The following is a 10,852-nucleotide window of genomic DNA, read 5'->3' as shown; positions in this document are numbered from 1 at the left end:
ATATAAGCAGTCAATATAGCCAAGGAGTGAAACTGATATGCAGGAATATTTGACTGCTTAGGTATAGCGAAAATCAATGGGAGTCAATACTAAGGGAGTGATAATGCCCTATCATGGCAACTCCCGGGCCGACCAGACTATAATGGTAAGCCAGCCATGCACGCAGCCATGACCAGCATACACCCAAGTGCGGCAGCCCAGATCAGCGATCATGCTACACTGAGTGACTGTGCAAGCGTGTACGGATGGTTAGCTGCTCCCGCACATCTACAACCACACTACAATGTAGTTGAGCACCGGGCACCAGAGTCAGAGCCTAGCAGCATACAGTGTATGAAGGGGGACACATCACTTGCATCCAGGGAAACACTGGGACATGCTCACGCAGACGAACAGGCCGTGACGTAGCCAAAGCCATATCCATCCCGAATGCCATGACGTACTGATCTTGTGCGGAAACCATTCTCAATTGAATACCGGTATAAACCGTCATAGCTTGAAAAACAGAATATCTCCCGTAGCTCATTAACAGTACATCGGACTACAGAGTGACGCAAGCCAAGGCCCCGCAGACATAGTTTAGCTGAATCATTGCCCAAAGCGGGAATAACACACAAGCATGAACATGAAAATACCACTACAGTAACAGAATATCCACCGCATTGACTGCAGGGGTTACCCTGGGTGTTACGCAATGCAGTGAGTGCACATAGCCAACATGCAACAGGCTATGCAGTGAGTGCACATAGCCAACATGCAACAGGCTTTGCTTCAGCACGATGTGAAGTGTCACTTGGTGGTTGGCAAAAGGCCAAGACGCTTAGCAGCTCATACGGCAAAATGCAACCAGAAGCGTCTATGACGACAACCCGCTGATTGATATGAAGCAATATTGGATGATTGTCATAATCATCACATGTCGAATGCCAAGGTGTACGCCTCAACGCGACAAGGCCCAGTCAGCACTACCTGTCGCAGACGTCGGCTGCTCTGGCTGGGCCATGTTGTTCGCGAAGGACGTAACTCAGCGTCCTACCAAGCACTGGAGATGGCAATTAATACCCGGGACATCAAGCGCCCACGTGGCCGACCCCATCTCAGATGGATTGACAATATTAAAAATGATCTAAAGCACGCCAATATTGATATTGCTGACTGTTTTGAACTAGCTCTAGACAAGAAAAATGGCTGATGCTTGTGGAAAAATGTGCTGCGCTTGCGTAGTTGTTCTTACTGCGATACGTTCTAACAATATTGAGATGCCTTTTGTCGGCTCTTCTGCCTGGATTTCGTTGACAGATGCGTTAAGCCCATGGATCCTTCCATGAGTGACATGCGAACTGTAACTATTATTATTAATATTGGATGAAACAGTTCTTGGTGGGCACTGCTAAAGTTCATCTAAAACATGTGACGTGGAATTTTCATCCAGCTGCAGTCAATTAAAATCCAGACTTAGAACAAGGTTATCGAACGGCATTGCATCACTCTGCACGATAGCGAACACATGCAATGAGCTAGAGTAGGGCATTAAAGAGTGAAAAGTGTTTGCAGGTTCTTAGTAAGTGCACACAGTGTCGCTTGACATCAGATCTACTGAGTCTGTATAATTGCAAGTCTGAGTGGCTGATGTGCACCACCTGTTCATGCCCACACCATGATATCATTGTAAATCAACATTGGTATACACATGTCCATCTGATCAACTGGATGCTTTTAAGCTGAGTATCTTGCATTCCGCCTACATTGGTTGCCTCGAAAAGTCAATGGAATCTTTGCCTGCCAGATCAAGTTACGGACCGATGAGCAATCGACTGGAACAGCAAAACCCACCCATAGGCACCCCGGCAGAGACCTACCGTAAGATGTTTGTCACTGTAGCTAGGCCATGCTGACTGCAATCAACACCATAAACCGAGCATAGCAGGAATGCCGCCTTTGTTCAAGGACTCTGCAGATATACGTACAGTGGCGTTGTCAAGCTGCCTGTTGTCCTTGACTGAATGCGGAGCCAAAATTGATCTCATGGACTGATGGAGCATGAAAGAACCAGTTGGCTTTCTGTCCAGTCAATCAAGTGTAGTTGACTGCAGGCTAAAGGCCTGAAGAAGGAAAACATTGCAAGCATAAAGCAAACACTGAGACTATCTTGCACTGAGGCTTGAAGAGAGTACTTGTTGCATGATAACGTGTTTAACTGGAAAATCAGCTGCCTCGTGGGATTTGTTAGTCAGTTACAGTGTCCAGTGCAGCACACTTCAGCTGGGTACATACAGCAATGACCGACAAAACATTGGGGCCCTTGATCCTGCACTGGGTCACAGTTTGTGTTTTGCAGCAAGGCAGGAAGTCAGGCAATCCGCCAGGCAGGCATCATGCAAAGGTAGTCGGGCGTCTTTGAAAAGACACTGTCTTTAGAGGGAGCTGATGTTTAGCTTCTAACCATCAAGCAGCTACAGGCCGCGCAGCAGTGCAGGCGTAGCTAGAGGAAAGCCTCAGTTGTCATGAATCACTGACATTGCTGCTCACCGTGGTCGTCGCACATTGTCCAACACATGATCTACACAGCCCAGGGCAGCAGCCGGAGTCCAAGAGCAGGACCCCGGACTGCATTGATTTCTTCTCGGCAGGACCGGCTTGAACTTTTTAAAAGGTTTCCTGGGCACATAGGTTGACCGCACACAGTGTAGGACAAGTTTAGCACATACTACATGATGAAATACATGTACTGTACTTCAAAGTGCCAACGGCATCCGCATAGCAGATAAGCGAGCACATATCCATGACGACAAAAGTACATAGCCCCTAAGAGTGTGCAACTCCATTATGGGTCCTGTCCCGACAGAACTTCAAATTGACCGTCACATCAATTTTATGATGCAATGTGCATTGGCATTGTACATGTATATACAGACATACCTTGGACCTGTGGTGGACAAATCCTCATTTTGAACCTGTACAAACTAGTTCAAGGGAACACGTATGGCATGTTGACACCCGTACAAATATCAAAATCACTCGTGCGAGGAGCATTGCATCATAAACAGGAGGTCAACTTGAAATTCACAAAAAGCATTGCAGCTTCAGGCCCTCAGTAGAATGAGCAGCAGGTTCCGGCATGTTCATTACTCCATAAGACCTTCTACTCCCAAGCTCCCCAGACTCAAGCTTCAGGTATGTTCTGACTCCTATCTGTACAGAGATTCAGCAAAGTCAACTATTGATCAGCTTGTATGACCGCACATCCCACTTACTACATACCTGTCCTCATCGTACATGTACACCCCACAGAAATTGTTAAAAAAACCCAAGTATTGTTCAGTAGTCCAGATGATGCTATGCCAGTACCCATCAGGCGAGATTCTTTCTGACTGCAGGAATGTAGCCTGCAAGCTCACTGGTTTACTAATACCTAAAAAAAAAACACGATTAACAACACTACTAACCGTGGTGCAGTTGCTTATAGTCCTTTTGTGCTCAGTTCCACAGTCCTAGTGCCGCGAAATGCCCGAATACATGTCAATCACCTGGAGCAAAGTGGGCAATCAGCAAACCTTGCACTATGGGGAAATAGCCTGGTGTATTCCGGATCATCCGCATATGTAGTGTTGTCTGTAACCCACTATTTGTATGATATTCTGTGCAAGGAGGTACAATGAACTGGCTGACTTCACCTCTTTGACATGTCATATACCTACTGTACATGTACGCGAACAATCGCAACAAGCTAGCCTTGTGCCTTGTTGTTCTGTGTACGAATAATTGAAAACTAGTATAGTCCAATTCAATGCCCTCAATTTCTTTCTCGCGAGGGTTTTGAATTGTGTCTCAGCACACAGGAGCATTGTTACCCGGTCCTGTTAGTCTGTAGGTTCAATATACAGAGGCAATGCCTACTAGTACCACTTTGCGCCTGTGTCATACTAAGATATTGTCATCGCATTTTGGGGGTATAATCTATTTCAGTACAGTCAAGAGTGGACAGCATGATCTCGGCAACGTCAGTGGCAGTGGCCCGCAGGCAGCATAAGACCGTCTGAATACGGCGACCGTCTGGACACATTCACACCACTGCGGCTATACTGTAGTAACATCCTGCAATATAGCGAGAGGCATAACGTATTCCGGGTGGTTGGCTTGTGCTTGCTTGTCATTCACTTCATGCAGCAGCAGCAACAGCAACAGCAGCAACAGCTGCAGCCGCAGCAGCAGCAGCAGCAGCAGCAGCAGCAGCAGCAGCAGCAGCAGCAGCAGCAGAGAACACCATGAAGTCACTGGGAGCTTGTTCAAGTTTCATTATCACTCAATGACACTCATTACCCCTAACCCTGCTGGACACACCCTACACCACTACACCCTATACTACTACTCCACCCTATAACACTACACCCTAATCAGGCGCGTGAGCCGGTGCCCTTCAAGAGGGGGTTCCGGGGGCCTCCCTGGGAATTTTTTGCAAAAAATGAAGCAAAATCCTGCATTTTGAGCGAAAAAGGGGGGGGGGGTTCCGGGTACCCAGGAACCCATACGGGGCACGCGCCTGCCTATAACACTACACCCTATAACACTACAGGGTATACTGGTATGTTGATACTCTTACCCCCCTCCCCCTCCCCTTATGATCACTGAGCAATGATCCACTCAGGTCTAACTAGACCGGCAAGCTTTTCAGCAAAAACTGAATCCGGGGAGTGCTTGGAAACTGGGAGTGCTTGGAAACTGGGAGTGCTTGGAAACTGGGAGTGCTTGGAAACTGGGAGTGCTTGGAAACTGGGAGTGCTTGGAAACTGAATCCGGGGAGTGCTTGGAAACTTCACTGAATGGGAGTGCTTGGAAACTGAATCCGGGGAGTGCTTGGAAACTTCAGCAAAAACTGAATGATGGGAGTGCTTGGAAACTGAATCCGGGGAGTGCTTGGAACCTTCAGCAACAACTGAATGATGGGAGTGCTTGGAAACTGAATCCGGGGAGTGCTTGGAAACTTCACTGAATGGGAGTGCTTGGAAACTTCAGCTCGTGGACGGTCTAAATCCATCAGGTACCAAGCATCATTAGAATTTAGAGGGTCCTGCACAGCAGTCACGTAATCGGTTAAATGTTGCCGAATAGTCACAAAGATGGGTACGCCATCTTCACAGACCCATGCATGGCCTGACAAGCAAGGTAACTAAATGTGTATATAATAACAGCAACAGCAGCACTGTTGTTACACGTACACGTATCAGGGGCGTCGAAAGGTAGTTTTATAGCGTGGTATAGTCAACCCGTGACCCGAGGGACAATTTACTTGTTGGGAGGAGTGACTCCGCTGAAAAGTTCGAAGTTTAGAGCCAAAATCATTGGTTTTGATTGATTGCCGGGGCACCCGGGGTACCTGGGGCAAGTAGTGGTACAGTCAGTACCGCAGTGACCGTACCATGTCCGGCGCCCCTGTGCATGGGCTGCTGTGTCGGCGTCCGTGTTTGCAATTGGAATGCCTGGACTTGTCGTCCAATCGCAATTTTCCTGGCTTACCTGGGTGACATGCTAGCATTACTAGTGTGTTTTCGTCGCAACATGCCGCTTCATGCAGTGCAGGCCACGTGAAGTGGAGTGCACTGCGGAAGAACTACACGACTACTGTAAACCGCCCAATGTTTGCGTCACTAAATTGTTGCGCTCTCTCAGAACCAGAGAGTTTATGATGGCAAATGTTCGCGGAGCACCGTGGCCACACATATACACCCACTGCTGAAGTTTGATTTCATGATGTTTAATATTTGCGTTGTGCTCTTCTCGCAAAATTAGCAAACATTAATACATTGCAAACATTAGGCTGTTTACAGTATACTCCGCGATCCAAAAGATCCCAGTCACCAATGCGCGGGGGCCTTGAAGAAAACACCACCAGCACGCAGAATAGAACAGGCTAGCAATGTTTGTGAGGCTGTTGATCATCAAATCTTGTTTGCAACGTGTGAATATTTCAGGATTTCCCCATCGTCGTGTAGTTTCAGTGTGGCTTCTATGGATAGATAATGCTAGGATGCAAATGCACATGCTAGCGTCTATGTTCTCTGGGATGTGCCAGTACGGGAATGGGGCATTTACAACATCCTTGAGAGGGCACTATCACCTGTTCAAGTTTAACACGACAGAGGAGAATTGAAAAGTACCCTGGGCAATGACACCCGCACTGTATTGTATGATTGCACAGTTCTACATGCAGATGAAAGATGTACCGAATATTGAGGCGCAGCACTATTAGAGAAAGATGTCAGTTTTCCACGTGACATTCATCCTGTGCGTGTTTGGAGGAGCACAGTAGTTCGGACAACACAGGCTGGCATAGGCATGGTTTCAGAAGCTTGGTCTTTTTGGGGTACTCGCTGTGTTAGTACTCGTTAGCAACAATCTGAACTAGCGCACACGCTGCTCCGCATTGCTTTGTACTACATTCAAGGCTGACGTCACGCGCTTTGTTTTGCTGCAGAATCACAAATGGCATCGAGCCCGTTTTGCTGAAAAGAAAAACAAATCTTGCTCGACCCTGTGGTGTTCTTCCAGACAACAGATCGTGCTTCAGCAGTGTTTCTTTTCCCACCATCCTCTTTGTTGACTTGCTTGTGTGAGGGACGGGGCTAATGCTTTTTTTTGTGCATTCTACAAGGGCTAGAAGCCAGCCTTATCATCAATGGCAAGAGTGCAGGGCCAGGGCAGTTCATTGCCTCTGGCATATGTGTCGTAGATTCTGCTCCTAGCAAGTATCGTCAAAACGGTCTCTTCAAAAGGACTCAGGTCACGTGCAGCGATAACCTACTCACCAATGGCCATGCTGCTGCCGCATTCTCCAGTGTAGGACTCATACATGTATTGTAGACACATCAAAGCTAGCTATCTACGTCAGAGCGGCCATCGGCTTGTTATAATTATCTGGAGCAAAGGGGAATTTTTGACGAAAATAGCAGGCCCGTTACTTTCACCCTACCAGCAAAGAAGTGCTTACCGCCTGCCGTATTGTCCTGTCAATCTTCCTCTTTGTCGCTCCCGAGCTGAACTGAACAAACGAAGGGGCTTTTACGAGTCAACCCATCACCCTCCTTCCAGTCCGCTGTGCTGTGCTGCTAATGTTATCCAGAACTAGCAGAAGCACGATACTGTTAATTAGTGTGACGAATAGTGGAGGTACCTGGAGTCGTCGGTCCATGATCCATGTATCTCTTGCAACCAGTGACAAACGCACCGACCCTCGCAGGTTCGCTACAGGCACTACAGCACAACGTGGCCAGGAGAGACCGCTCACACCGGTGAAGACGCGTGAGAGCTGGGCGAAAGAACAAAAAATTCTGAAGGTATCCGACCTTGAAGTAATTGTTGAACAGCACAGCAGCCGCCCGGCGTGAGAATGCCCATCATGGTTCCACCATCCCCTCAGGGTCAGCCAGAAATCCCGGAGGTGCAAAGGGCACGTTCAGATTGCACCAGGGCGCGGCGCTTCACACTCAAGTCCTGGTGGGCATGTCAACCAACCTGGGTCAGCCGTTGAGCTACAGGAAGTCGAACGTTCGAGAAATGCGGTATTTTTGCCCCCTGCAGTCGCGTTTGACTGAGCGTGCGCCAACGATTGGTACCTGATTGACTGGTTGCCTTGCGCGATTGCAGTTGCAAGGTATTGACGATGAAAGCTGGGTCTATCGTGCGAGCAAATAGTTGGTAGTGGAATTATTTCAATGCTACATGTAGTTGTAGTACATCTGCAACTGTGTAGTAAAACAAAAAAACAAAAAAAGCTACTTACTACAAGAGAGGTCAAGGCCGCAAGTGCTGGCCATGGGTGCTAGGTGGTGTGATCTGGTGACCGGTGCGGCGTGTCTGTCAGTTGCTGGGGGTCTTCTGGCCATAGCCCTGTTGCTTGTGCCTTTTTGTTGTCTACATTGTATAATTATTTCACTGCAGTCATATGTAGGTTGTATGGATCATATTCACGATATAGCAATGTTCTATCACGGTGATAGGAAGCTATCAAATATATACAAAACCAAAGGAAACACAGTCATACACCTTCATGGAAATCATGACGGTGCAGGTCAGCCACCAATCCAATGAGAGTCTTCTATCCTTTCCTACTACAACGAGTGCTATTGGGTCAAATGTTTCACGTCGAATACATGCATGGAGGAACGAGAGCGATATCGCTTCACACTCTTCGCAATGCTAATGTCATCGATAACGCCATCACACATGTAACATGCTTGCAATGAAAAATAGCCATGCCAGAAGTTCTTGATAAGGCGACAATTTTGACATGTGTGGGCTCGTTGGCCTTTTAATTCCTGCCTTGCATCTGAACACAGTGGCAGCTGCGTTCATATGTCCCCAGCTTACTGTCACTGGAGAGACGATAAGGAAGCTAGCTAGCTGCATTCGTCTGTGTCTGAGAGTCGCCCAATTCCAACGAGACTGTGCCTTTTTGAAGCAGCAAGGTCGCCTCGGAAACCATGGTTTCATCACCTACTGGAGTGAGCTAAACGCGGCAAGGTATTTGGTACATCCCGGGCAATGGCATTGTGATTATGTTGGAGATGATTGTTTTCATGTCGAACGTTACGGGGACACGGTACCGTCCAGTGCAGCTAACACAGGCGCATGCCTGCAAGGCGGCATACCTGACTGAACCTGACTGGACGGTGGGCAGACTCCATCCAGAAAACCTATCACATTACTAGTCATTACACGCAGACATTGCGCCACAGGGTGGTGAGCGTCTACCTGCAGACATATCCAACAGCTGCTCCGTTGTCCCTGGCACAGCTAGCTCTGGTCTGGACCTAGCCAAGCATTGAATGGCGTAACGGGTGGACTCGCGTGTCGACAAGTAGATAGCTGTTTCTCACTGCACTCTGATGCTACTAGAAGGGCAACAAAAGAGGTTCGAGTTGCATCGACTCTAATGTCTCCGCAGGCGTTCTTCTGAGCGGCAGGCAGGCGTTAATCGGTAGTATGACTTGTAAGATTGTAACATGCACACAGATGTACCCACTAGGCACCTACTTACACCAACTGTGATTGTATTTCGACACCGTCGTAGCTGTACGTTTCAATCGAGAAACAAAGATGCAGCAGATCTACGACGCAGCCGAAAGAATGATTTGTGCGGTGGACAGTTTGTGCGCTGCAATACACTCGGTAACCAATGGGAGTAGCTGCAAGGACAGCAAAGTGCCCGAAGGGCAAGGGGTTACGGTCGGTTGTTGCCTGTGTGTACGATCATGCAGACGATAGAACATTTGGCACGGTATTACTGCTGACCTATCCTCCTTCTGCCTACATCTCTGTGTGCTCGAAACCTTGCGGGCCAGTTAAAAGCAATTCTATGAACACGTAACGGGCACGGAGATGTTCGTTATCGTCGAATTTAAACTACTTGTGGGCAACGTATCCGCGTGACAAGAAAATTTAGAATCCGTCCAAATTCCAGCTTGTCCCTACATCTAAGCCACAAGCCATGCAGATATACATGTCGAGAACGGTAGGGGTGCTTCGGGAAAAGTGTGTTTTTAAGCTACTGATTGGCTTCAGCAAGAGTACAACCAATCATGACGCGTGAACCATGAACTCTTGCCGATCCAGGGACTGAAAATTCCAGGGAGAGGTTTGTAGCGTGGTCATTCGGTCTGAAGAATCTGAATGATGTTGAAGTGAAGGAGCCGGAGGAGCCGGACGTTTGCGTGTACGTGTACACGTGTGAGCGATCCAGTTTGTTCTGAAAAGGTGTCCCGAGGAAGGTTCGCTCCTTTCCACCAAGATTGAGAGGTCGAACTAGATTAGCGACGAGGGCCGCTGCAGACCATAGTGTCTAATATTAGACTTCTTGGATGATCTGGCTTCGTACCAATTACTTTAGATGCGTGTCGCGGATACTAGGCTACTTCGAAGTATAAATGATGAATCATCCCACACCCATGGGAGTGTCGTCCATTCATGGGAGTATTGGGCTCCAGAAAACAATCAGCAAGATTTCCATGTAACATAATTATATCCCCTGAACCCGTTCAGCACTACACAGTACACGGAGCAACTACATAACACTAATTGCTCCAATTGTGTCATCGTCATGGATGCAAACTAACTGTTGTTACTTGAAGAAAATGTCAGCAGTTCCTCTTTCCGCCACGAGCAGTAGCGGCAACACGATATGGCGTCTAGAGAAAGAATGCCACCACCTAACATCTCCTGGACTGGAAATCACTTGTTTGTGGCGCACCAGCGCACAAGGTGCCCACGAAACTTCCATGTTGCTGCAAGTCGACGCGACATTTTCCCCCTCCATACCTACACGCAAACCCAAGGTAACTATCTCCAGTAGTTATACCTATCCTGTTCTTCCTTTGAGAAGATCTCGGCATGTATCGGGCGGAGGTGATCATGTTGCTGGCTGCAGTGGAGCTGAAACAAACACGTCGCAGCTGCAGTGGACTTCGTCGGCTTAGCTTAGCCATGCTCACTTCGGCCTGTTTTGACATTTTTTAAAGGTTTCTTAGACCCAGAGCATCTCCAACTTGTACAGGTTTTGCAGAATATGGTGGGCAGATGCTCTATGCTACGCAATATATTACAATGTACTGTATTACCGGTGCATGACATTGTACTGCCTAGGATAGAGATTTTTTCTGTTTTTCTAAGCAAGCCTCTTGTACGGGCAAACATACCATCTTGATCAATGAATAGAAAATGCAACTAAAACCCAAAACAATAGAGAATAGAGAATCTGCCTGAGTAACCTCCCACAGTTTCCATCCACCCGGCTATTCAGGAGTGCCGAGATAAGAGTTGATACATTCGTTACGGTGTGGAATACCTCTCTGCAGATCTG

At 47.8% G+C, this 10,852-nt stretch overlaps 1 long non-coding RNA gene across 2 annotated transcripts; it reads right to left on the bottom strand.

Moving 5' to 3' along the window:
* Positions 1-266: 266 nt before the first annotated feature.
* LOC135804943 (uncharacterized) lies at positions 267-7,467 on the bottom strand. 2 transcript variants are annotated; one of them, XR_010551099.1, is made up of 4 exons: positions 6,986-7,467; positions 3,447-3,527; positions 2,530-2,658; positions 267-2,102 (listed from the first exon to the last, which is right to left on the bottom strand). It is a non-coding gene; the product is annotated as an uncharacterized LOC135804943 (long non-coding RNA). The 2 variants fall into 2 exon arrangements; XR_010551098.1 differs by having other exon boundaries at positions 2,530-3,527.
* Positions 7,468-10,852: the final 3,385 nt, after the last annotated feature.

Source organism: Sycon ciliatum, chromosome 1 (genome assembly GCF_964019385.1).
Source record: "Sycon ciliatum chromosome 1, ocSycCili1.1, whole genome shotgun sequence".
NCBI classification, from domain to species: Eukaryota; Metazoa; Porifera; class Calcarea; order Leucosolenida; family Sycettidae; genus Sycon; species Sycon ciliatum.
This window is presented reverse-complemented; position numbering and strand designations above follow the sequence as displayed.